The sequence below is a fragment of the Dromaius novaehollandiae genome, chromosome 3 (genome assembly GCF_036370855.1).
Source record: "Dromaius novaehollandiae isolate bDroNov1 chromosome 3, bDroNov1.hap1, whole genome shotgun sequence".
In the NCBI taxonomy this organism is placed as follows: Eukaryota; Metazoa; Chordata; class Aves; order Casuariiformes; family Dromaiidae; genus Dromaius; species Dromaius novaehollandiae.
The window spans coordinates 112,844,048-112,870,886 of NC_088100.1; the positions used below are offsets into that span (position 1 = coordinate 112,844,048).

The window sequence follows — 26,839 nt, forward strand, 5'->3', positions numbered from 1 at the left end:
GCACCTGAAATACAGCTGAAGTTTGACTTTATAATGCTAACTTCTGATTGGTAGACCTGGACTCAAAAGTGCTACAGTATTCTCTCATTCCTGTTTTACTCCTCTTCTTTCAGGTGTACAATACAGTGCTTCCCCAATTAACTTTCTCATTTATTTCTGTGCAGTACATCAGAGGCCACCGTACATCTTTGTCATAATATTTCCAGTTTATAAGAGAGCAGAGGGAGGAGAAAGTAACTATAAGATAGTTCTGAATCTTTCATCTTCATTTCTAAATCCTGTAATTTCTTTAAAGTACATATTTTCTTTCCTTCTTGCCACTAGATAGAAGAATTTATTTGAATGTCAAACAGGGCCTTAATGAGTCCCACAAGATAATCAGAGCAGCAGCTGTCCAAGTTAGTTTCTATAAATAATTCTATATGATCTTTACTTAAGTTTTTAAGCACCAACTCCAGAGTCTTTCTCTTCCTCTCACAGATCCATTTGAAAACAGGAATATTAATTTGCTAGATCAGGTCTTACAGGTGCTTCACCTAAGGGTGAAAGGTGATTGTGATACTGAACACTGGGCTCCTCAAATGCTCCAACTGAAAAGAAGTGCATAATTTTGAGGGGCAAGGCACTCCTCAGTAGAGAATATTGCGATCATGAAATTATTGATACAAATATCCAGAAATGTCTTAAAATAACATTAGTTACCATTCAGCAAAAGTTGACACCTGTAGAATGGTGATTACTAAATAATCTTATACTTCACTGCGTAGAAGAGAGCACGTCTTAACGTTTTCCTACCTTGCTCTACAGAAGCGCTGAATACACACAGCATTTTTCTTGTACTCTACCCTTTCAAAGTCTCTCATACAAAGAAGGGCAAATGACTGTAAATTAAAGTTTTGTTGCCATGTCTTCTAAGGTCTGTGTGCTCTACCCATCACTAGCAGATGCTTATGCTTTCCTTTCGGACATAAAAAGAAGTCTGGGGGTATTCTACATTTGAATCACTTTATTTGCACATATATGCCAGTCCCAAAATGAGGATGTGCAGCCAACATGCAAGGCGGTTCCTTCATTTAGGAATCCTAGCCCAACGTCTGTCTGGTTCCCAAGAGACAACTCTTACACCAGAACTGATTTTAACAAGACTCAAGGCAGAGAGTGTAGCGAACCGGTACTAAATGCGGTTTTGTCTCGACATTGCTGCTGCACTGCCATTTCCTGGCATTGACCATCCTGACTCGAACTAAAGAAACCATCTTCTTCACACTTTAGAGGTAAACAACCTCATGTGCCTATGCAGAAAAAAAAGGTGCAAAAAGGGCAGAAGGCGGCTTCTAGGGGAACAGCATGTCTGGCATGACTCGCACGTACACATATGCGATCTGAGCATGAACAAGAGACCCCCAGAAGCCCCCAGCCTGTTTCTGGAAGGTTCCGAGAGGGCGGACTGCGCATGACAGCTAATCTGCATGGGAAGTGAGGAAGCACCTCCCAGAGGCGAGGCAAGAACCTATAAAACCCGCAGACTGTGTGAATAAGGGGGGCTTGCAACGACTGAAGATCTCGAACGGAGTCAGCGGAACATCATCGGACTCGGAGTGGTGGTAGTTAGTTTCTTTTCTCCTTTCCCAATTTTCTCTATCTCTTCCCCTTGCCCTTGTTCCCCTCTCCCCTTCACCCTTCCCCCACCTTTTCTCCCCACTTTGTGAAAAATAAAGTTAAGAGGTTGTACGATATTTGACCAGTTATAGCGTCTTAATCTCGTCCTTGGGATCGTAACGAAACCCTCCCGATATTGGATCAGGACAGGCAGGGAAAAGGAAAGCCTGCCAAGAGCTATGCCTTCGACTGCCTGAGGGCATGGTGGGGAGGTTTGGGAGAGGTGCCAGGGCCCTCTGGCTGGTGCCTTCTGCTGCTTCAGGGATCTTGATGGAGTTCCCCAGGGCAGTGGCAAAGGCATCCTCTGGGGCAGGGAATTTTGGTCACAGGGGTATTTTTTCTCAGGGGGCTGTAGCCCTTCAGTGGCCACTGATGGTCTCCTTGCTGCTTTGCTTTGCATGGTGCATGAGCATTGCAGCGGCCATCAGCTCCCGAGGGCATGCTGGGCCTGTGTGGCTGTGCACTGCAGAGGCAATGCCAGCAGCATTGGCATGTGGGGGTGCCTCTGCTGCCTCAGAGGTCAGCAGTTGCGTGCCATGCCAGTTGGCTGTGTACACGAAGGGAGGGAAGAGTCCCCAGGGCCCTTTTGGTTGGTCCCGCCTGGTGGCATCAGGGGTCTCAATGGAGTCCCCCAGGGCAGCAGACAGGGTTAGCTCTAGGGCTGGGGACTTTAGTTGATGGGGGTCTTGTTTCTTGGGGGGCTGGGACTGGCCTTATCCACTGATGGCCTCGCTCCTCTTTTTTTGCATGCTGGACATGGGTGATGGCAGCGAGTAGCAATCGAGGGCGTCCCAGGCCCATGCACCTTCACTTTGGAGGCAAGCACACTAGCAAGAAGAGGGAGTTTCCACTGCAGCAGAGGTAAACAGCCAAGTGCCAGGCCTGTGTGTGAGCACCTGGGTGAGATAAGAGAATCCCAAGGGCCCTTTCAGGTGGTTCCGCCTGGTGCAGCAGGAAGGGGGTGCCCAGGCCAGGAGCCATTGGGGCACAGGGGGCTTATTTCTTGGAAGGCTGTTGTCTAGCATCATCCACTGATGGCTTCACTCCTCCTTTTTCTTTGCCTGGCACTGAGCAGCTCTCAAGGGCATCCAAAAGCTCTGCATCTAGGTGGAGGAGGCAAGCACAGCGGCACCAGCATACTGAGGGGGGCTTCTGCTGCAGTGAAGGTAAGCGGCCTTGTTGTGGGCCAGTGGAGTGGCATCACATTCCCTGGGAGGGCCAGGAGGCCTGAGGGCCTTCTTGGGTTGGCCCACCTGGCACCTCAGGCATCTCAGTGGATGCTCTGGGACAAAACAAAGGCCACTGGAATGGTCCAGTGCAGGCTAGAGGAGTCCTGAGGGGGGCAGAAGGCCAAAAAAATGCTCTAGGGCACAAGGAAAGCCTCCAGAGAGCTTCTGAGAGGACTAGAGGAGTCCTAAGAGAGCTAGAGGGCAAAAAAAAAAAAAAAAAAAAAAAAAAAATCCCCTGCAGCACAAGGAAGGCCTCAGGAAAAAGCTTTGAGGGGACTAGAGGGGCACTAATAGGGCTAGAGGCGCAAAAAATGGCTGCGGGCCACATGGAAAGCCAGAAGAGGTATCCAGAGCAGACTAGAGGGTTTTTAAAGGGGTTTAAGGACCAACCCAGGGCTCTGGAGCACAATGACAGCCTCAGCAGTGGTCCAGTGCAGACCACAGAGGTCCTAAGGGGGCCAGAAGGCCAAATTAAAAGCTCTGGGGTACAAGGAAGGCCTCTGGAGGGCTTCTGAGGGGACTGGAGGGGTGCTAAGAGGGCCTAAAATACCCACAGACTGCTCTGGGGCACAGTAAAGGCCTCAGGACGTGTTCTGAACAAACTACAGGGGTCCTAAAAGCGATCAAGAAACATGTTACAGTTGCTGTTTATAAGCTTGTATTTAGCTAACACTCAAACATGACCATATGCAAGAATCACTCCACAGGACTGCATTAAGCTGCAATTTAACTGCACTGAACCTACCTGAAACACCACAAGCACCAGTTCATCTGCATTACACACAATTAGTATTTTTGTTTCTCTCAGCTCCATAGGCAAACATCCACAGGCAGGGACACCTATAACCACCTAGGGGACAACCACTATCCACTTCCCAGCCCTGCTCACATATGATGGAGTTCCAGAACTCAGCTGTGGCTACGCTGCAAGTCAGAGCTTGTCCTCCATGGCTGGCGGTAGATCTCCACAGAGCCTCCAGCTGTGGAGAAAGCCAGCCCACCCAAGCCACCTCTTCTGCCCTCCACCCACACCCCTCTGCACTTCTCCACTCAGCATAGCCTTTCTCCCACAGAAAACACAGGCACAAAACACTCATGCCATCCAAAGTCTTCAGTCACCTCCAGACCACTCAGAAAGCAGAATCCAGCCAAGACAGGATAAAACTACAGCCTTCAAAAAGTCCAAACTCTGAAGAGACTGAGCTAATGACTCTGGCCTGGACAATGATGGGAAGATGGTTTTGCTTCATTTGCTGAGGCTGCCTAAGAGGAAACACAAGTGGCCCAAGTCAAACAGACCTTGCTTGAAAGCCCTGTGACACAGCAGTGTGTCAGAATGCAAAGTTGAGTGCAGGCTGCTGCTGCAGACAGGAGGAAGATGAGCAGAGTGAGACTGATGCAGGGAAGATACTAGTTTACATGAAGACAGATCCAACAGAAAACTGGGCTCAATGCCAGCGTGCAGTCACTGTAGAGGTGTCTGACATGACCTGAATCTGGCAAACTGATGGCACCCTCTGCTTGCTGCTGATCATCTCTGCTGAGGGAACCATCTCCTGCCACCTGCAACACCAGACAAAACACAAAGGAATGAGGACCTTCAGCTGGACAGAGGGATAAAGAGCAAAAGAGAGAAAAGGAGGACTAAAGAGCTTGACAGAGGGATGGAGAAAGAAAGAGAAGGATAGAGACCTGAGACAGGGAGCTGGACCGAGGGATAGAAAGAGGGGGAGGGAGGGCTGGACAGATGGCCATGGAGCAGAAGAGAGGAAAAGAGGGAGGTGGAGCTGGACAGAATAAAGAAAGGAAAAGAGAGAGGCGGAGCTGGACAGAGGAATGAGGAGACAGACAGAGGGATGGGGAGATAGGCACTTGGATGGAAAGGAAAAAGAGGGATGGAGAGGCAGAGAGAGGGATGGGGACACAAAGAGAGGGGCAGGGAGCAGGACAGAATGACAAGGAGTGAAAGAAGGATGGAGAATCAGACAGAGGGGAAGGTAGTGGAAGAGAGGGATGGAGAGGTGGACAGAGAAATGGAAGAGGAGAGAAAGGGATGTAGGGGAGGACAAAGGGATGGGGAGCAGATGAGTGGGACAGGAAGCCTGCCAGAGCAATAGGAAAAGAATGAGAAGAATGAAGAGCCAGTCATAAGAGTTGAAAGAGGAAAAGAGGGAGAGGAAGTCAGACAGAGGGATGGAGGGAGAGAAAACAGGGATAGGGAGTCAGAGGGATAGGTCTTTGGCGGAGGTCTTTGGGGTGCTGGGGCAGGTTTGGAGGTGTCTGGGCATTGGTGTGAGCTATTGGGCAGGGTTTGGGGGCAGTCTTTGGTGGGGCCTGGAACAGGATTTAGGGTGTTCCATGGCCACAGGGCAGGTTTGGAGAGTTGGGAGCTATGGGGTAAGATTTGGAGGAAGGTCTCTGGGGGCCCTGAAGCAGGATTTGGGGTGTTTTGGGACCCTGGGGCAGGTCTGGGGATCTTTGGAGACTCTTGGGCACGGAACTTTGGAGCAGGGTTTTTAGGGCCCTGTGACAGGGTTTGGAGGCATTTGGGATCTGTGAGGTCACTTGCACTCTTGTTGGATGCAGCGAGGAGAACCCCAGTGCGGTGCGAGTTCTGGAAGAGCCACATCAGTATCCAGGGATGCTGAAGCTGAGGGCGTTGCAGGGTCATCCAGCAGGGACTTGCTGTTTACCCTAATTGAATCTAATGACATCTGGGCTAATTGAGAATAAAGTGCTAGTTTGTGCTTGTCTTACTGGGACAGGGCCAGAAGGTGCTGCAAGACAAGTAGGGGGTCCCTTGGGGGTGCTGGAGAGCTGTAGGGAGGTCTGTGGGGGGCATCCATGCCCCTGCCTGGTCCCCAAGGAGGCTGCACAGGGATAACAGGACATCCATGCAGTTTCTCCACAATGTGGGACTGAGAGGGCACAGGTGTCTCTGCAGTCACTGGGAAGCTAGGACTGACACATAGAAGAAGGTAGATGTTTGGGGTCACAGGGGGTCTGGGTACAGGGGTGGTTGGTGCTGTTGGGGCAGCATTTAGGGTGTCTTTTAGGTCTAGGGACTTTAAGGTTGGTGGTGGTGGTGTGGAAGGATTATGGGAACTGGGGGCTTTTGGGGGGCATCTGCAGGACACTCTGTGTGGGGGGGCTTACAGACAGGAGTCAAAGTGGGGATCCTTCATATGTGCATTCTTAAACTCAAGTTCTCTCAGCCCTTAACAACTTCAGTACTTGTGGCACTTAGTTTTTTCACTCTCTCACTCTCCCTTGCTCTTTCCTTTCTTGGTTGCTACCCCTCCCAAGCCTCTTCTGTACTTACATGCTTCCTTAAAACAGCATCACTGAAATCAACAAAACAGGTCGAGCTGCTTCTCTTCAGGTTGCTGCCCTTGGAGGATTATCCTGCAAATGAATCAAACTACCAAGATCATTGGATGATTCTCATTTTAGAGCATTTTTTCAAAGCTTTAATTGCAGTTCCCCAGTCTGGGCACACAGATCCCTGCGCTCCCTTAAGCACTGTAACGATTTTTATTCTGGGGTTATCACATTGAGCAGTCAGACTAAGCAAAGCAAGGCAAACACACGTTAGGTCACAGGTTAGCTATCAGCCATGAAAATTCTTACTGTAGGCATCACTGGTTATTTCAGGTAAACAGACCAAAATACAGCTCGAAATAGGTAGGCAAGGCTTCAGGCCTGAGGGTGGTAGCTTATATTTCTTATGGCAGTGTATAGTCTTTCCTTGATGTTCTGAATGCCTAGGATTAACAGAATTTACAAACACAAAAACATCATTACTACAGGGTATAAAGCCAAGCTAAAATTTCTACAACTGAAGAAAACTCCTCTGAGTCCGAAAAAGTGAGCCATATGCACTAGCACCTATAGCTCAAGGCTAGCAACAGCTCCCAAGCAATTTTCTTCTGGCCAGCTGCGAATCTCAGCTCCTTGGCCTTGCCTCAGGAATCTGTGTTCACATTATGATCTTCTCAGCCAGCACTTGTTGATGGAGGCATGGTAAAATCCGCTGCCCTAAAAAAGCAAAAAGGAAAGCAAGAAAAAAAATCAAAGCTTTGCAGAAAATTGTAAGAAATCAAAGTTAGTAATGAGCATAAAAGCTGATCTAATAGACACAAACAAGATAAATAAGAATATGCAAGCCAGAAACACCATTCCCCCACCCCATTTTGCAGGCTATCATGACATTTGGGCTTGCTGTGAGAGGGAAGTTAGACTAAGTCGTTGCTGGAAGTTAATCTTTCAGAAACTTTCCGTGTCCACATTTTTGGTACAACTGTGCTCTGCCCCTCGTTCAATTCAGAAGATGCACTTCTTGTAACACTTGCACAGTAACCCCCTGCTCGTTAATATCAGTGCCCACTGTGCCACTTGGCTACTCTGCTGCCTACTCACTTCTTTGGCATTAGCTACTTTAGAGGGGTTTGAGCATGTTGGATTGCAACCCTGCTATCAAAGGTAAAAGCCTCAAAGGCAGTTAGAGCCCAGATCACTGATCAACAGCTTTTATCACAGGCAGAGAATTTTTGTTCTGGCCCTAAAGGAGATGTAAGGCCGATGCTACAGGCACCCACTTTCCCCTTACTGCTGTTTTGTAGCAGTGCTGCTCCCACGGAATCACTGGATGTGGAAATCCTTAGTACAAAAGGCTTTCTTTGTCCTGGGAATTTTAGGTCAGGAGATTTTACAGTCACTTCTTTCAGTTTAATGAAATTCATTCCAGCTTCATTCCTGACTCCTTTCCAGTAATTTCCACTACAGTCTGCTGATACCAGAACTACTTTACACGGCTGTAAGAAATTAAATACTCCTACAACTGCTCTAAGCTGGAACTGATGAGAAGAAGCCTTTATTCCACAAAGCTTTAACCTTTTCTCTCTTCATCTATCTTCCTGTTTCCTCAAATATCATTCCTACATAATTAACCTGTGGTTGCACTAATTGAGCTTTATTGAAAATGATCTCTTAATTTTACAATTTAGACACTTCTCTTTCTCATTTTGGTAACTCTGGTCACTTGACTATCGACTATTGACACTTACCTAAGACACTAACTTGGTAGGTTTCAGCTCTTAAAACATAATGCTTCATAGATACACAAAGGCACATACACACAAACATAATGCATGTAGCATACTTTCTGTTACACCCACAGACCTTGCATTATGTGTTGGTGCTCTATAATCCTGATCACTATTAGTAGTGTCCCTTCCTCACCAGGAGGAACAGAGTTTCTCTTGTTTGGAGGATGGAGACCGCTTTCGATTGGATCCATTTGATGTTATTGCTTCAGCTTGTTCACATCTTTCTGGCCGCTTCAATTTCAGCCATGACAACTTATCTAAGTGTTGTATCTTAACGCCCCCACGCTCTCGGCCCGCACCTGTGCCTTCAGGCAGCGACGGCCCCAGCCAGCAGGAGACAGCCCACCACCCGTGGCCACCCGAAGGGCCGCGCTTGCCTCACCGGTGCCCCCGGCAGCCCCGGCCGCCGAGAGGAAACAGCATCCCTGCGCGCTGCCATGCTGCTCGCGCACACCGCGCATGCGCCGGCCACCAGCAGCGCGGGTGGGCAGCAGGGGAAGGGCTCCCCAGAACTGCACGTGCGCAGGCAAGGGCCGAGCGGGAGGGGCCAGGGGCCGCAGCCCAGCTGGCTCGCGCACGTCAGTGCGCGTGCGTGCAGCGCCTCCCTGCAGTACTGCGTCGTGAGCGAGAGAGGGCAGTAGCGAGCAGGGCGGCAGCGCTGCGCATGCGTGCACCTGCAGGTGGCACTATTGCGCCGTGAGCAAGCGATGGCGGCAGTCAGCAAGGTGGAGGGATCCAACCAGTCAAGCGAGGCTTCATGCAGAGCTTGGGGCCTGGCTAGCAATGGCAGGGCCCTGCTGGCTGGGCTACCGGTCTCCGTACCCACTCTCCACGGGCTTCCCGGTCGCCCTGTGAGCAGCGGAGGGGGGAGGCAGGCAGCAGCGCGCATGCGCGAGCCCACTGGCTGCAGTTCTGGCGTGTGAGCAAGAGAGGGCAGCGGTGAGCACAGCCCGTTGCAGTGCGCATGCGTTAGGTCGCCCATTGTTGTACTGGTGCCTGAGTCAGGGGAGCGAGTGGTGAGCGTTATGTCGCGTACGGGCAGTACCGCTGCCTGGCTGCCGCATGCGTGCTGCCTCAGGCGCCGTGTGCCGTTGCTCCCCGTTGCGGTGGGGTCACGTAGTGCCGTCCCGGTGTCCTCAAGGCTGCCCCGCAGTGCTCCAATTATTTTTCTCCCAAAAGGGATGACAGGAAGCTACAATGCAGCTTGCAGCTCTCCTGTATTACAGTTGGAGAGTGTGGGTTCTGTGTAGCTCTGAGGCTGGTCTGCAGGAAAGTCTTGGTGGGCTCTGTTGAAATCTACTCTGCAGCTGTAGGGGCAGCCCGGAAATGAGAAAAATGAAAATCGGTTGGGATCACCCTCCGGGAGACACAGGACTGAATACTGCCCTGCATGCCTGACAGCTGCATACAGTTTACAGAATGACCTTTCACATAGCTATTTGGAAAAGCAGAGGCACAGTGCTTTTGCTCATCATCTTTGTGTCTGTTCGAAACACACCCTCAGCTGGCTGACTCAGAGCAATGCTTGAAATCCAAGGTGGATGTCATTTTATTTTATATTAATTCTGACTGTTCCGAAGAATGGGGAGAGCCATCATTCATCAAGACTTCACGGTCATCTAAATATCCCTTACTGCTGCATTTTGTATGAAAATACAGGCTTCAGCATGTATAAAATGTTCATATTCAGAAAAAAACCCCTAACCTGTGCAAAATACCAGTTTCATGCTCTGGGCGAGAGATCAAAAGCAAGAATACATGTTCTGTTCCTGGCTTGGATAAATCACTACCTCTCTGCTAACGATGAGCTATATTCTGAGCTACTGAACATCGTGTTTTACACAATAGCGAGTTCTGACTGTGCTTGTTCACTACTGACCCAAAAAGAGACCACTTGCACAGATTAAGATTGACAGCAAAATACTAAAATAGAAATGTGATTATTATGAAGTGCAGCACCACAGGCTATCTAAGGAAGCCAAAGTCTATGGCAAAAAATAGTTTCAGTTATGCAAGATTAAAAAAAAAATGAGGAGAACATTTTGTTCAAGCCAGTGCCTTAGAAAAATCAGACTTTTTAGATAGTACACTGTTTTTTTCTTTTGGTATCTGAAAATACTGATGTTTATACAGAGTTCTAGCCTGAAATGAATTGCGTAATATTACAAATTTCAAATCTAAAAATTGATTGAGAATCATATGTAAGCAGGGAAAGCAAATGTAAGAAAAGCAAATGAGAAACATCAAAGATCCTTACCATTCCTTAGTAAAACTCTTGAGATGTGTATATATATATGATTGCTCATTCCTGTAATGACTGAAAATTTTCTAGTGCTTTGCTCCGTTTACCAGGAGTCTCCAAACTAGTATTTTATGAAGTTGAGGTATGAAACATACCACTAATTTGAGATGTCTACATCTCAGTTACTCAGCTCAGATTCCCTTCACAGTGAATGGTGATACAGTTAAAATCCAGTGGCATTTAGGGCATGTTCCATCTGGTCAAATGCTGGGGTCTAACTTTGGACAGGATAAATGTTCCTTGTGTATGAGAGCTTGTAAGAGTCAAACCACACAAATGGCTGTTGCAAGCCACTCCCTTAACCTGAATGACAATGAAGGAGACTCTGGGAGGGTGGAGTAGGCAGGCCACAGTCCTTGAGAAAGGAGGATGCATGCCATTAGGCTGCGTAGGAAGGCTGCTCTCCCACAGGCTCATGGAAGAGGGACCTGGACCACAACAGTGCAGCATCGCAGATTCTTTCTGTGTTCTTGGGTGCATCAGGCATAGCCCAAGATTTGAGCACCACAAAATTGTGTTTTAGCTGGTTTTACACCTTTTTTGCCTGATCTCTGAACATTTCACTCTGCAACCAAGGATCTGGTCCTTCCTTCATTAAAAATCATCTGCATATATGGAAGACAATGTTGATTTGTCATGAGCATGCCAATAAACATCATTAGTCTAGCAACCTCTTTGGCACAACAATCTAAACTTACTGTTGTCAAACACCTAATACACTACCTAAGTTGTATCGGTACAGAACAATTATCCAAAAACTAATTCTTCTTGAAAGGTAGCAAAACCAAATTATCACATTACTATAAGACAACTCTTTAGGTCAGCAGTCTTAAATGTGGTTTATCACTACCAACTCCTGTTGCTTCTGCTCTCAGGTGATCAGAGTTCATTTTTCAAAGTTTGGCAGGCAAATTACCTTCCAATTTCATCTCTAGAGCACACATACCTGGAGGCTTTTAGAAGTCAAGATGTGCAGTAGACAAAGACTGAGCATTGATTTTTAAGGCTTTTTTCAATTGCATCCTTTCATCACCATCTTAACTGTTGCAGATAGGACTTACTGAATTTTCAAGAGATCGCTGGTACTGCAAGCCTTCTCTACATTGCTGGAACTCATTCTCAAGGCTTTTCTTGGAAGGTCTTCCTTTCTCGAGCTAATTTTTTGAAGTTTACTGTCCTACAATATCAGTGCAGTCAAGTGGAAAAAACTGCTCTCCACACCCAGCAGCATGCCTTGTGGGCACTGCAGGACATCCATTTCACAGATGACACAAGTGCCTACTGAAAATATTGGGGGCAGGGAAAGGACGGTAAAGGACATCCAAACTGGAAGAAACAGCACAGGAAAGAAAAACAGCTTGTAGGAGGCACCATGTCAATAAATTCCTCCTCTGCATTGAGCTACACTGACAAAGAGGACACCATCATCTTCATAGCACTGCAAAGAAATGTGAACTTCGGTGAAGCCCTGTAATGATCTTCTGTGTGACTATCAGCAAAGCCCAGGGATCATATTGACTTCAACAAAAACATAGCCTGGAGGAACAGATTCATAAAAATGATAAAAATGATAAAAGCAAGAAGAGAACTGAAATCTATTATTCCCATGTTGTCTAGACACCACTTTGGTTTAGCACAGGCAGAAAAATACACGCAGAAAAATCTCAAGTGCTTTGAGATTTGCTGATCACAAATGAAATACAAGAGCTGAGTTTATCACTGTTATAGTAACAAATCTGAGTCACTTAACACTGACATAGGCAAAATATTACTCAATAATTCCACTGACACGTGCAGGTTTTGCTTCAGCTTCTTGTAATAGTCTCTGAATAACTGTGGAAAGTTTCCACATTCTTATTTTTCTCAGTTTTTAATCTTTAATTCCATAGACATATTCTTTGGATGTGCTGAGGCACCAAGTACACAATTAGTAATTAGATGTAATCTTCAAGATTAATGGTTCTTATGAACCAGGTCCGGAAAGGTTCCATCTTCCTTCTTTCAATTTTGATGCAATTGCAGGAGGAGCATGCAAACATTGTACTAATGGTGTTGTTTCTCCAGTGGCTTAAATAGACAACAGAGAAAACTAAAAGGGTTTTTTTTGGCCTCCATTATTGTCATTTATTCACTAGATCTTCCTTAAAGCATTTGAGGGAAAAAAGATGTGAGAAAAAGAAATAGAATAGCTGTATGCATGCAATAGCATTGCGTGTAGTCCCATTTATCAGGTGTGGAACAGCACTGAGAAAATATTGAAGTAAAAGCAGACTCTCTTACCAATTGTCACAAAAATAGTCTTCTCTCCTTATTGATTTTAATGAGGTGATTTCATGACAGCTTGGCAGATACAGATTGGTAGAACAGTGTGGCTAGAAAGGCTTCTTACAAATTGAGAAAGAATGTAAAACAAAGTAGAAATAAAGAATATTCTTTTATTTTAAGGATGCAAAAATAATATCTGATTAATTTTGCTAAAATCTAGGCTGCTGAACCCTGAAAGGCTCAGTGCTCCCTGTCATGTGTAAAAACTAATGCCTGAACACAGAATGAGGCAGAACAGGCTCATGAGCACCCAGTCTGCCTGGTAGACTCTGCTGCTTCACTGCAGGGGGATTGCTTTGCAAAAAGGAGGAGATCTAACCCTCCCCCCCCCCCCCCAGTCCTCCTGCCCCCTTACCTCTCTGGCTCTGCTGCTGCTTGCTGGGAGCCCTCAGCCAACTTTGCGTGTCGGGTCTTCCTGCCCCTGCTCTAACTCCAAGGCCCCACTGTCCTCTCCCTGCTCAGGAAACCAAGGTGTCCAGGAGGGCTGGGGGGGGGGAGCAGACCTGCATGATGGTGCTCCAGCTCCAGCCCCATGCCATCACTGCAGCTGTTGGGGAGTGGTGTCTCTCCCAGGCAGGGGTGCAGACAGAAGGCTCCTCGGCAGGGCAGGAGCCTTCACCATGGTGTGTGTGAGTTGAGGTGAGAGATTCTGTTCGCTTGGGCCTAGAAGGAGAAAGAATACTTAAACCATAGTGATTTTCTAATGGGTCCTAAAGTGTATAATCAGCAGAAGCCTTAGCCAGCTTCTCAGGGAATCAAGGGACCATGAAGAAACTTCTCATCTAAGGAAAATATATGAAAGTTTGCCTTTTTGATGGTTTTCTTAAAGAAAACACTCTGATTTTTTGATGCATTAAGCTAATCAGTTTGAAAAGTGATTGTTTAACTATTACGACCTCCAACAACGGCTGATCCAGCTGGTGATCAACAACGCAGATTAACCATCCCTTATCAGCTTTCTCAGAAGAGGCTGGAGAACAGTTCTTCAGGTGAGGAGCAGCACTGTAGAAATTAGTGTTCTCACAGTGAAATGCAGAGAGTGGTGTTTCCTTGATGGCCTGAGATGTAGCCTGGTGTATGTTGGAGGAGGGAAGAATGGGCCAGGAGCTGGAACTTTAAACCCCTGACAGAGGGGATGTCCAAAAAATCAGCATCCTTCTTTTCCCTAGAGCTGAGAATGGGAACCACTTTGTGACCAGTCAAGAACTGCCTGACACTATGGTAATTATCCTGTCTTGGGTTACAGAAATAAGAGAACATGGAAACAGTCTGACAGGGCTGTTTACACATGCATTAAGACAAGCTCTCTACAAGCCAACTGTGGGACAGGTTTTCCTCTGCAAGGGTAAATGCGGAACTAGAAGACCTGATTCTGGAGTCTAACTGAAAGGTAATAACATTAAAAAAAAAAAAAAAAAGGAAACGGCTGTGTTTAAGCTCCTCTCGTTCAATGTGACTGGAACAGAGTAAAGAGAATTCCCACAAACACTTCATTTGGCACAGGTAAGGACACAGTACCTGTGGCAAAGGGGCAGTAAGCAGCTGAATGTAGTAACATGTTCCAGCAACACCACTACATCTGGCAGGACAGATGCAGATGTCCATCACCCTGCACAGCTGTACCAGCACCTGATAGTACCTTTTAATCCACTGCCACAGCATACACTGCTCTCTGCAATACTTTGTGGAGGCACCCCTAGTAGTGTTAAACACAGTCCGGTCCTGGGCAGCCCACGCTCACCAAGCCATGCACAGGCTAATTTATTCTACTGTGAAGGCTGGTGGGTTACCTCAAAGAGAAATGTGTGCTGAACACAGACTGCTTCTACTTCCATATTAATTGCACTTGCTCATCTTACTGTTTAATGACATCCTCATAGCCCCTTTGGGATTTTTTGACAGCTGCTTAGAGACTTTTGTGCTCTAATATGCTTACTGGTCTTCTTCCTTGGGCATTATAAGTGAGCTAGAAACCACTTTGCTATGGCAAACTGTTTTCTTCATCAACAAAATTCACCCCATTTCTTTGCTAGGAAGAGATTTATACCAGTTAGGCTCTTTATAGAAGTTACAGATTTATTTTCATAGAGAAAATAAATAAATGATTCTGCTTTCACATTTGATAATTCTATGGAGACACAAAAATAAACTCCAGTTACAGTGGCTTCACTATGGATTTGTTACAAATCCAAGATCATAAATGCTTTCTTCCTATGGTCATTGCACATACAGTATTAGGAATCAAGTAGACTGTGGATATTCCAGAAATAGAAGAAAACTCTCCTTGAAGCAAGTACAGCATTGCTGGGCACATTCATTTGAGTGCCACAATAATTAGCACCACAGATAAGAGTACCGTTTGTCCATAATTTGGCCCTCGGGTGCTGCAATGTGGGAGGCTTCCAGTCCGATGGCAGAGGTTTGGGTAGCATCTGTTCTTAATCGTTCCCTGGGCAAAGTCACAGTGATCTTTTTGACTTGCACTTAAGGTGTATTAGTTTCAAGGACCATTGCTATCTCCAAAATTGGCAGGGGAGGGGGGATGACCCTTAACCGGTACTTTGTAGCCCAAAGAGGAAAATGTATGTGTCTGCTGCCTTTTGAAATAAGACATTAGAAAAATATTTAAAATGAAAGTTTGTCACCACAAGGTGATCACAGCATTACTCTCACAGTAGTTGCTGATACATTATTTCTCACATCATCTTCCTACAGAAGTAAAGCATATGATTCTAAAAGGAAAAAGATGCAATTAAATATGAAGTTATAATAGAGAGGCAGAAATATGCTTGAACTTCCCGTTGCTAATTCCTTCATGTGACAAAGTTCACTTTAAGAACAGCCAGTGCCTTTGGATGCTGCATGGGTTTATCCTCTCCCCTCCTAAAAGAGTGCAAGACATGACAACCCAAAAAACCACACTATCCAAGCTAAACCATACAGTACCCAGACAGTAGTGAACCTACTTACAGAACCCATTTACCACTCCTGGTCCGCACCCACGTATCCACACAGTACTTTTTTACTAGTAACTAGTTGAGACACATCAGCTCAAGCCTTCCGCTTGTCACATGCGAGGATTTGCACTGTCTACAAGAGGCCCAGATCCAGAACTGATCTTAGGAGTTTACTCTGACAACAACCAGACATTCAAACATCACTTGTAGAACTGGAGCAAAGCCAGATACATACACCTTAATGTGGCAGGGACACTTGTTGTTATTTTGTTTTTTAAATCTAGGATTTAAATATCTGTTACCTGTTTTCTGTTATCTGTTTTTTAAAACTAGAATTATTTAGAAGGAAAGTGTTCGGCCACTCAAGAAGAGGTACTGCTTAAGATTGCAGCCCAGCAGGGTTTTCCTGGCCCACCTGCACTCTGAGGAGGTACATTAAGAACATGATGAGATGCTTATGGGCTTCCTCTAAAGGCTTATGCTCATTAGTACATGTTAAGGCTGTTATGATGGGGAATTACAGTTGACTTTTCAAATCCAAGTAGTGCTCACATACATGTGAACTTCACACGCTGTGAAGAACTCGCTCTGAAACAGCCAGCTCCAGATTTCTTTTTGTCTTCTTGCACGTATGGCTGTCTAAAACAAACAAACAAACCCCAGAACACCTCTACATTTTAGGCCAAAAGAAAAGCTGCAGAAGGACTAAAGGACACTGAATGACTGGGCAGTAAGATGCTACGGGATATTCACTGCAAGTGAAGTAAGGCATTTGGGGATAAAAACCCAAGTATTGACTTCACATACCCAGTCATGGGCTCTGAGCTAATGGCTGTTGGTCAGTAATGAGACCCAACGATTCCAACAGAGATGTCCATGAAAGCTTAAGTTCCTTCCTCAGCAGAGGTGAAAACAAGCAAAGCAAATGTTATTAGAGAAGGAACAGAAAAAGCAAGCAAGCAGCCTCATTGTGCCCTTCCATAAAATCATGGTGTGTCTTCAGCCCACATACTAGGTGCACTTTTGGAAGAGCAAATACATCAAAGGCTATTGGGCTAGTGCCTCTGGCTGAGGAAGTTCCCAGGCCACAGGTTGCTAGAAGAATAGTCTGTGGAAAAAAAAAATCATTGTATACAGTCCTGTTCTGACACTCCTTCCCAAGTATCTGCTGTTAACTGCTGTCCAAGAGAGTAATGGGCTGAAACAACATCAGGTTTGACCCAGTGCATCCTCTGCTGTTCATCTATAAAGCTGTTGGACTGATCCTCTTCACTACTTCCATGTCAGTATCAAGGACATCTGTGGATGCCCCCTTAGACAACAGTTACAATGGTAAAAATATCAGTGTATGCACACGAAAGAGCTGTGCCCATTATGTTTGAAATTCATGTTATGCCAGCTGATGCCTCTGGAAGAATTTGCTCACACTAATGAGCTGAAATAATATGAAAGCTGTTGGAGAATGGGGTGTCATGAGGAGTTAAAAAGCTCTTGGAAGAATGCAACACCTCCCATGGACATCACATTTCCCCTTACAGTCAGGTTGGTATTTTGAAACACTTGATGACATTTTTCCCTCTAGTCAAAAGCCCAGCTTTATTCATTGCTACCAACAGTTGTACCTTGTGTGAGAGGGCTACAGCATATTTGACAGCTTGACAGCGAAGCTTTGGCTGGGAATATACTGGGAAGTCAGAAGCATGCAGACATCCAAGACCCCACATGGAGGGACAATGTGTGGCTACATAACTAACTGATATTGCAATTCACCTGCAACTTGCAGAAAGTGAATGAGAAATATTTCTATTTCATATCTAAGAGAAAAAAGACCCACCTCGGGGCTCTAGTGACACTGGGAGAGCTGTTGAGGGCACCCCAGCTTGCTGCGAGAAACTCCCCAAGGACCCCCGGGGCCTTCCCCAGGCACCCAGCTGGGTCAGGGAGGCAATAGCTAGTGCTGCAGGAAGGGGAGCTGGAAAGGAGCCCCAGAAAGGAGTTTACCCATGTATGCAGGAAAGAAAAAACCTGCAGGGTATGTGGGCCTGCTGCTGTGCCCATCGCCTTGCTCTGAGCCTCCCTGAAAGCATGTGGGAGCTGGGACTAGGTCCTGCAGAAGCTGGTGGTGGGACAGGGAGATCGGTGTCACTAGGGTCCCTGGGATGGCTGGGAAAAGGGGAATGCGTTCAGTACTGGTGACAATTGTGTGTGTGCTCTTGGAAGGGTGGTCGAGAGGAGAGATCTGTTTGCACAGCAAAACGCTGCTGTTTTGGTTTGGTTTAGTTTGTTCTGTCCTGAGAGCAGCCTGGAGTGAGGGCTGGGCACAGGGCTGTGTGCCTGAGGAAGGGCTGCAGGACAGGGGAAATCAAGCTGTGTTTTATTTTCTTTCTAGCACGTCCTGCACTGCAGAGTCATGAGCAGATAGTCAGTGAGATGGCCTGGACCTGCATCAGCCCTACCTCATCCCCAAGACCCCGCAGATGGGGAGGAGCAGCCTCCTCCCCAGTGCCACTGCCCAGGGAAGAAGCTTTCCTAGCTCTGCCTGGCTGATGTGTACAGCAGAAGCAAGGTGGGTGAAACACCAGACATGGAGCAGCCCTGGAGCCCGCTTCATAGCTCTCAGTGTTCCCCAAATCCCTCGGGTTGGTGTTCTGCACCCCCAGAGCCCTCCATGTGCCATTCACAGCACCCCCAGAGTCTCCGTGTGCCTTTCCAGTGCTCCCCAAGGCCCTCTGTGAGCCTTTCATTTCTCCCTAGGACCCTCCGTCGGCCTCTGGGCCCTGTCAATGCCCTTGGGTGTGCCTCAGGGCTCTCCATGGGCCGTTTGGTGGCTTCTGGGGCTCACGATGTACCTTTTGGTACACCCCACGGGGCCTCCGTATAACTTTTTTCCACTGATGAGGGATCTGTGTGCCTTTCGGTGCTATTGAGGGCCCTCCATCTGCCTTCTTTGGATGTCCTAGCGGCCTTGTATGCTTTTTGTTGCCCCCCAGGGCCTTCCATTTGCATTTCAGAGCACTCCTGAGTGCACAAGTGTGGCAAGAGTCGGGAAGTGCAGAGGGGCAGTTTGGTGGAGGCCGGAATAGGCAGGACTGCCAGTGGAGGCGCGGGAGAGCACTAGTGTGCGAGCACGTGCAGGTGGGGAGCCGTTATAGCAGCGCGGCACTGTCTGTCGGCATGTGTCGTTAGGCATGGTGTCAGTCTGGGAAGAGCGAGGAAGCGCAGCGGCGCAGTTCTTGTTTGACTGGACTAGGCCTGCAAGAACAGCGGAGGAGCCCGAGAGAAGCTGTGGGCGCTTCCTTGATGGTGCATGAGCCTTGCCAGGTGCATGGTGATTTTTGTGCCAATGTCTGAGGAGGCACGGTGTCAGTTTGTGAAAAGAGGAAGTGCCGCAGGGCAGGTATTGCTTGCTGCTCTAGGCATGCAAGAGAAGCGGCGGGGCTGCAGAGAACAACTCTGCGAGAGCAAATGCGGAGTGCTGGAGAGGCCTGGTGAGGTGGGGCTGAGGCGGGAGCAGTGTCCGGGTTTCTGAGCGAGGGCTCGTGCCTTGCCCGCGGCCCTTGGGCCATGCTTGCTGGCGTGCCGGTGCGCGGTGGGTGTGTTTGGGGCTGGGGCGCTTGTGCCTCTTGCCGGGCAGTTGGTGCCTGTTGCCAAGGCCATTGTCAGCGTTGCCCGGGGTGTCGGCGAGTTCTGTGTTCTGGCTGGCGTGGAGGCAGGCTGCCCTGGCCGCAGGCTTGGTGTGCTGGTGGCAGCCAGGGGGCTGGCGTGGGGCCCGGCACCGTCATCGGCCTGGGGTAGTGTGTGGGGGGCCATGAGCTGCCTCTGGGCGTTGGTGCAGAGGGAGCTGTGGGGACTTGTTGAGGGCACAGGTGCTGGCAGCAGCCGCTGACGCCTTCTCTCCTCCTTTGCTTTGCACGCCGGCCGAGCGTGGCGCTGAGCAGCTCCCGAGGACATGCCGGGCCCATGCAGCACAGGCGAGCACGCCGGCGTTGGTGTGTGGAGGGGCCTGTGCTGTGTGGCAGGTAAGGAGTCGCGTGTCAGGCCCCGGGGAGTTGCGGGTCCTTGGGAGGGGTGGGAGAGAGCGCAGGACCCTTCTGGGTGGTCCTGCCTGGTGCCTCGGGGGTCTCGATGGAGTCCGCCACAGCGGTGGGAGGAGGGTCCTCTTGAGCCGTGGGGCCATGGGGCTGCGCGGGGCTTGTTTCTTGGGGGCTGTGGCCCGGCGGCAGCCGCTGATGGCCTTGCTCCTCCTTCTTCTCTGCCCGGCGGCCGAGCGTGGCTGTGGGCAGCTCCCGAGGACGTCCCAGGCTGCTGCGGTGCAGCGTGCAGGCGAGCACGTCAGCAGTGGTGTGCAGAGGGCGGCCTTTGCCACAGGGCAGGTCAGCGGCCGCGTGCAGGGACCCGGGGTGCTGGGGAGGTTGGGGAGAGGGGCCAGGGCCCTTTGGGTGGTGCCGCCTGGTGCCTTGGGGATCTCAGTGCAGTGCCCCAGGGCAGCGGGAAGGTAATGCCCTAGGGCCGGGGAATCTGGCTCCCGCGGGGCTTGTCCCTTGGGGGGCTGGCACTGGCATCATCCACTGATGGCCTCACTCCTCCTTTTGCTTTGCCCGGCGGCCGAGCACGGTGCTGAGCAGCTCCCGATGGCATCCCAGGGCCCTGCGTCTCGGCGAGCGCACCGGCAGCAGCTGGCGGCATTCGCACTCATCAGGAGCAACTTGTGTCTTGTCACCTGGTTTCAAAGCAAGAAAGACTGTGCCTCTTTGTGTTTGCCTATTGCATTGTGCAAGGGAGCGCAGTGGTGTGCCTAGCAAGGGAACTGCTCCAGAGCAAAAAGAGCAAGCCAAGAAACACCTCCTCGTGCAACTCCTCCACCTCTCCTTGGGGACTTGCTGTCAGCAAGTCAGGTGGGTGTTGGGGAAGGTTTGCTCTTGCAAGCACAGGCAGGCCTTTCCATACTTGATGCTGGCCCTGCAAAGGCAGCAGCAGCTGCTTGGCATCTCGCAGCATGCATCTGCTGACGTAGCTGTCAGGTTCAGCAGCAGCAGCAGAATAGCCTTTGGAAGGTGCCAGCAAAGAGCGAGAGCCAAGGAGCAGCAGGGTGCCAAGCTGCTCTCCTGAGGCTGTTCAAGCCGAGGCCATTTCCAGCCAGCTGAGGCAGGGAAAAGGAAAGCCTGCCAAGAGCTATGCCTTCGACTGCTCTCATGGTTGCTACTGCTGCTGCTGCTGCTGCTGCTGCTGCTGCTGTGGCTGCAGCTCCTGCTGCTACTCCTGCTGCTGCTGCTGCTGGGGGTACCTTTCCGAAAGGAGATTCCTCCAGGCTGCCCTCCTCTATCCCCTTGTAAGAAGGCCTTGCAGCGGAGAAGACGCCCTGCTGCGAGGTCGCTCAAAGACCTCTGAGCGAGCGCCTGTGTTGGGTTTTGAGCTTTTTAAGGATGCTTGTGAGAGCTTGGCTTCTGAGACCTCAAAGCAGCAGCATGTCTTTCAGAAGGCACTGTAGGCCTGGAAGATGCAGAGGCGTCTGCCTGCGCCAGGCCCTTTCCCAAGGTGGGGAGTTGCTCGCCCCTTTCTCTTGATGCTCTGCCAAAGGTGGGCTAGCCCCCACACAGGCACATTCTGCATGCCATGTGGCAGCATGCTGGCAAAGCCAAAAACCTCCCTGGCGCTTCCAAAATCATTCACCCCGTTTTTTGGCCCAAGACCGCTGGTGGCTCTTTTGCCCTCGGGAAACTGCCACGGCTGCTCTTTTTCCCCGCTCAGGAAATCCCTGAGCACTTGCCCGTGGGAAGGGTGTGGGGCTGGCACAGGCCGCTCTCCAGCTAGGCCTTGCTCTTCTGCTCGGCACTGGCCCTCTGCTGCTGGCCACCGCCAGAGAGAGGCTGCTTGAGCACAGCTCTCCTTACCTCACGAGCCTGTTAACCCAAGGGCTTAGCCTACTGACATGGCTGCCGAGTGTGCCAGCACTCTGGCCTTTCTCTCTTTTTCTAACTTTTGGCCTGTAGCTTTTTGCCCAGAACTGATTCCGGCACCAAGGAGCAGGCAGGCGTGCCAAGAACATCGCAAGCGTGTGAGGGGGAAGGAGGGAGAGGTGCCCCAGGACAAATGCCTGGAGACACTGCCTGAGGCTGCAGGGCTGGCGTGAGGAAAGCCAAAGGCCACCTGGAGCTGAAGCTGGCAAGGGCCAGGAAAGGCAAGCGGCAAGGCTCCTACAAGTGCACCAGCAGCAAAAGGAAGGCGAGGGCAAAGGGCAGCCTGCTGCTAAAGGCGGGGGGCAGGGGCCCTGGGGACAAAGGACACTGAAAACACAGATGTCCTGAAGGCTTTCTTCACCAGCTGACCGTGAGCCAGCAATGTGCGCTTGTGGCCACGAAGGCCGCTGGTATCCTGGGAAGCCGCAGGAAGAGCATTGCCAGAGGGCCGCTGGGGAGGGAGGGGGTGGGAGTCAGGGGCAGGCTCCTTCCGCTCTCCTCAGCCCTGCTGAGGCCACACGTGGAGTCTGGGGTGCAGTTCTGGGCTCCCCAGGACAACATCCGCACGGACAGAGTGGAGCGAGGCCTGCAAAGGGCCACCAAGAGGAGGAAGGGACTGAGCAGCTCTCCTACCAGGAGAGGCTGAGCGAGCTGGGCCTCTTCAGCCTGGGCAGGAGAAGGCGGAGGCAGGCGGGCGGATCTCAGCAAGCTCTTCTCTGCCTCTGCAATAGGCCTCTGCCTAGCACTGCCTGAGGGGATGCCTCGGAGGGGCCCAAGACAGCTGTTCTGCCACTACGTGAACCTCTGCGTGCCTGAGCCATGTGAGGGGCATGGTGATTTTGTGCCAGTGTCTGCGTTGGCATGGGAGGCGCAAGTGGAAGCGTGGAGGGGCAGTTCTCCTGAGGCTGGACACATCCGACACTTTTGGGGTGTCTCAGCATCCCTTGGTCCCATGATATGAGGAGGGGACAGCAAGCCTTCAGAAGAGGTGGTAGGGTGAATTCTCTGTTTTTTTAAGTGAATGTCTGAGTCTGCTTTACTCTCTCTTCCTCACTGTCTTCCTTTCCTCCTTGAAACTCCTCCTTCATTAGCAAAGATGAGTCTTCCTGTGCAGGATGTGCTTAGGGCATTGTCCTTCATCCTAAGATCGGGTTGCACCAAACATCTTCTTACTGAGTATGGGCCAGTGACCTAATGGACTAGATGGAGGACAGCCAGTGTCCTAGAGTAGGCTACTTGAGCAGGTTCCAGACAGTCCATATATGAGAATAAGAATAATAAGAGTTAGCTTGCTGCCTTTCTGAGATACACTGTCCACATATGTTTCGTGAGCCGCCCTCAGTCCTGACGTGTGCCGTTCTTGCTCATCACAGAAACCGATGAGCTCTTGCAGTGACAAAGGCATGTATAAACCAATCCAGCGACGTGTGCTTTGGATGCACAAAGAATTTCATCTATGCCATCTTTCAGAGAACCCCAGTTACTTGAAGATTGGTGGCTCTTTTAACTGACTATCTTTTCTAGCTCATAGTGGGACATTAAGACAGAGTGTCAGAGGCACTGCTCTTTATGACACTTAAACTGCTTCTCACAATATTGTTTGACACGTGTACCAGCATCCATCATACAGGTTGTGGGATGAGGAAGAACCAGATTTAAATTCGTCATACTCTTGCTACTGCCCTGTCCACTGCTTTACTTTTTGCTCTTATACAATCTGTTGATTTGCTTGTCTCATGGGAACTAAGGCTCAGAAATGGTGGGGTTTTTTTTGCCTTTGGCTTTACTTTAGGAAGAAAAGATTAATAAAACATCCCGCAGCCTCTCTCTGGCGGTGGCCAGCAGCAGAGGGCCAGGGCTGAGCAGAAGAGCAAGGCCTAGCTGGAGAGCGGCCTCGTAGCAGGTCGTCTTTTCTGCTGCAAGGCATTCTTACAAGGGGATAGAGGAGGGCAGCCTGGAGGAATCTCCTTTTGGAAAGGTACCCCCAGCAGCAGCAGCAGCAGCAGCAGCAGCAGCAGCAGCAGCAGCAGCCGTGACAGCAGTCGAAGGCATAGCTCTTGGCAGGCTTTCCTTTTCCCTGCTTGCTGAGATCCGCCCGCCTGCCTCCGCCTTCTCCTGCCCAGGCTGAAGAGGCCCAGCTCGCTCAGCCTCTCCTGGTAGGAGAGCTGCTCAGTCCCTTCCTCCTCTTGGTGGCCCTTTGCAGGCCTCGCTCCACTCTGTCCGTGCGGATGTTGTCCTGGGGAGCCCAGAACTGCACCCCAGACTCCACGTGTGGCCTCAGCAGGGCTGAGGAGAGCGGAAGGAGCCTGCCCCTGACTCCCACCCCCTCCCTCCCCAGCGGCCCTCTGGCAATGCTCTTCCTGCGGCTTCCCAGGATACCAGCGGCCTTCGTGGCCACAAGCGCACATTGCTGGCTCACGGTCAGCTGGTGAAGAAAGCCTTCAGGACATCTGTGTTTTCAGTGTCCTTTGTCCCCAGGGCCCCTGCCCCCCGCCTTTAGCAGCAGGCTGCCCTTTGCCCTCGCCTTCCTTTTGCTGCTGGTGCACTTGTAGGAGCCTTGCTGCTTGCCTTTCCTGGCCCTTGCCAGCTTCAGCTCCAGGTGGCCTTTGGCTTTCCTCACGCCAGCCCTGCAGCCTCAGGCAGTGTCTCCAGGCATTTGTCCTGGGGCACCTCTCCCTCCTTCCCCCTCACACGCTTGCGATGTTCTTGGCACGCCTGCCTGCTCCTTGGTGCCGGAATCAGTTCTGGGCAAAAAGCTACAGGCCAAAAGTTAGAAAAAGAGAGAAAGGCCAGAGTGCTGGCACACTCGGCAGCCATGTCAGTAGGCTAAGCCCTTGGGTTAACAGGCTCGTGAGGTAAGGAGAGCTGTGCTCAAGCAGCCTCTCTCTGGCGGTGGCCAGCAGCAGAGGGCCAGTGCCGAGCAGAAGAGCAAGGCCTAGCTGGAGAGCGGCCTGTGCCAGCCCCACACCCTTCCCACGGGCAAGTGCTCAGGGATTTCCTGAGCGGGGAAAAAGAGCAGCCGTGGCAGTTTCCCGAGGGCAAAAGAGCCACCAGCGGTCTTGGGCCAAAAACGGGGTGAATGATTTTGGAAGCGCCAGGGAGGTTTTTGGCTTTGCCAGCATGCTGCCACATGGCATGCAGAATGTGCCTGTGTGGGGGCTAGCCCATCTTTGGCAGAGCATCAAGAGAAAGGGGCGAGCAACTCCCCGCCTTGGGAAAGGGCCTGGTGCAGGCAGACGCCTCTGCATCTTCCAGGCCTACAGTGCCTTCTGAAAGACATGCTGCTGCTTTGAGGTCTCAGAAGCCAAGCTCTCACAAGCATCCTTAAAAAGCTCAAACCCCAACACAGGCGCTCGCTCAGAGGTCTTGAGCGACCTCGCAGCAGGGCGTCTTCTCCGCTGCAAGGCCTTCTTACAAGGGGATAGAGGAGGGCAGCCTGGAGGAATCCCCTTTTGGAAAGGTAGCCCCAGCCGCAGCAGCAACAGCAATAGGCAAACACAAAGAGGCACTCAGCTGACGAGACACAAGTTGCTCCTGATGAGAGCGAATGCCGCCAGCTGCTGCCGGTGCGCTGGCCTCCAGCGCCGAGATGCAGGGCCCTGGGATGCCATCGGGAGCTGCTCAGCACCGTGCTCGGCCGCCGGGCAAAGCAAAAGGAGGAGTGAGGCCATCAGTGGATGATGCCAGTGCCAGCCCCCCAAGAGACAAGCCCCGCGGGAGCCAGATTCCCCGGCCCCAGGGCATTACCTTCCCGCTGCCCTGGGGCACTGCACTGAGATCCCCAAGGCACCAGGCGGCACCACCCAAAGGGCCCTGGCCCCTCTCCCCAACCTCCCCAGCACCCCGGGTCCCTGCACGCGGCCGCTGACCTGCCCTGTGGCAAAGGCCGCCCTCCGCACACCACTGCTGACGTGCTCGCCTGCACACTGCACCGCAGCAGCCCGGGACGTCCTCGGGAGCTGCCCACAGCCACACTCGGCCGCCGGGCAGAGAAGAAGGAGGAGCAAGGCCATCAGCGGCTGCCGCCGGGCCACAGCCCCCAAGAAACAAGCCCCGCGCAGCCCCATGGCCCCACGGCTCAAGAGGACCCTCCTCCCACCGCTGTGGCGGACTCCATCGAGACCCCCGAGGCACCAGGCAGGACCACCCAGAAGGGTCCTGCGCTCTCTCCCACCCCTCCCAAGGACCCGCAACTCCCCGGGGCCTGACACGCGACTCCTTACCTGCCACACAGCACAGGCCCCCTCCACACACCAACGCCGGCGTGCTCGCCTGTGCTGCATGGGCCCGGCATGCCCTCGGGAGCTGCGCAGCGCCACGCCACGCTCGGCCGGCGTGCAAAGCAAAGGAGGAGAGAAGGCTTCAGTGGCTGCTGCCAGCACCCGTGCCCTCAACAAGTCCCCCACAGCTCCCTCTGCACCAACGCCCAGAGGCAGCTCATGGCCCCCCACACACTACCCCAGGCCGATGACGGTGCCGGGCCCCACGCCAGCCCCCTGGCTGCCACCAGCACACCAAGCCTGCGGCCAGGGCAGCCTGCCTCCACGCCGGCCAGAACACAGAACTCGCCGACACCCCGGGCAACGCTGACAATGGCCTTGGCAACAGGCACCAACTGCCCGGCAAGAGGCACAAGCGCCCCAGCCCCAAACACACCCACCGCGCACCGGCACGCCAGCAAGCATGGCCCAAGGGCCGCGGGCAAGGCACGAGCCCTCGCTCAGAAACCCGGACACTGCTCCCGCCTCACCAGGCCTCTCCAGCACTCCGCATTTGCTCTCGCAGAGCTGTTCTCTGCAGCCCCGCCGCTTCTCTTGCATGCCTAGAGCAGCAAGCAATACCTGCCCTGCGGCACTTCCTCTTTTCACAAACTGACACCGTGCCTCCTCAGACATTGGCACAAAAATCACCATGCACCTGGCAAGGCTCATGCACCATCAAGGAAGCGCCCACAGCTTCTCTCGGGCTCCTCCGCTGTTCTTGCAGGCCTAGTCCAGTCAAACAAGAACTGCGCCGCTGCGCTTCCTCGCTCTTCCCAGACTGACACCATGCCTAACGACACATGCCGACAGACAGTGCCGCGCTGCTATAACGGCTCCCCACCTGCACGTGCTCGCACACTAGTGCTCTCCCGCGCCTCCACTGGCAGTCCTGCCTATTCCGGCCTCCACCAAAGTGCCCCTCTGCACCTCCCGACTCTTGCCAAACTTTCCCCTTACCAAAGGAGAGGTGCGCGCAGCATACAAGCTCTTCTGCAATGGCTCCGCCACCAGCAAGGGCTTGCCGAGGAGCCCTCTTCAGC

At 51.2% G+C, this 26,839-nt stretch overlaps 1 long non-coding RNA gene across 3 annotated transcripts; it reads right to left on the bottom strand.

Annotated features, from left to right (window-relative positions):
• Positions 1 to 3,529: 3,529 nt before the first annotated feature.
• Positions 3,530 to 8,288, bottom strand: LOC112996057 (uncharacterized). 3 transcript variants are annotated; one of them, XR_003262337.2, is made up of 4 exons: positions 8,070 to 8,288; positions 6,519 to 6,926; positions 6,211 to 6,293; positions 3,530 to 4,451 (listed from the first exon to the last, which is right to left on the bottom strand). It is a non-coding gene; the product is annotated as an uncharacterized LOC112996057 (long non-coding RNA). The 3 variants fall into 3 exon arrangements; XR_003262338.2 differs by having other exon boundaries at positions 6,211 to 6,309; XR_010388614.1 differs by having other exon boundaries at positions 6,211 to 6,926.
• Positions 8,289 to 26,839: the final 18,551 nt, after the last annotated feature.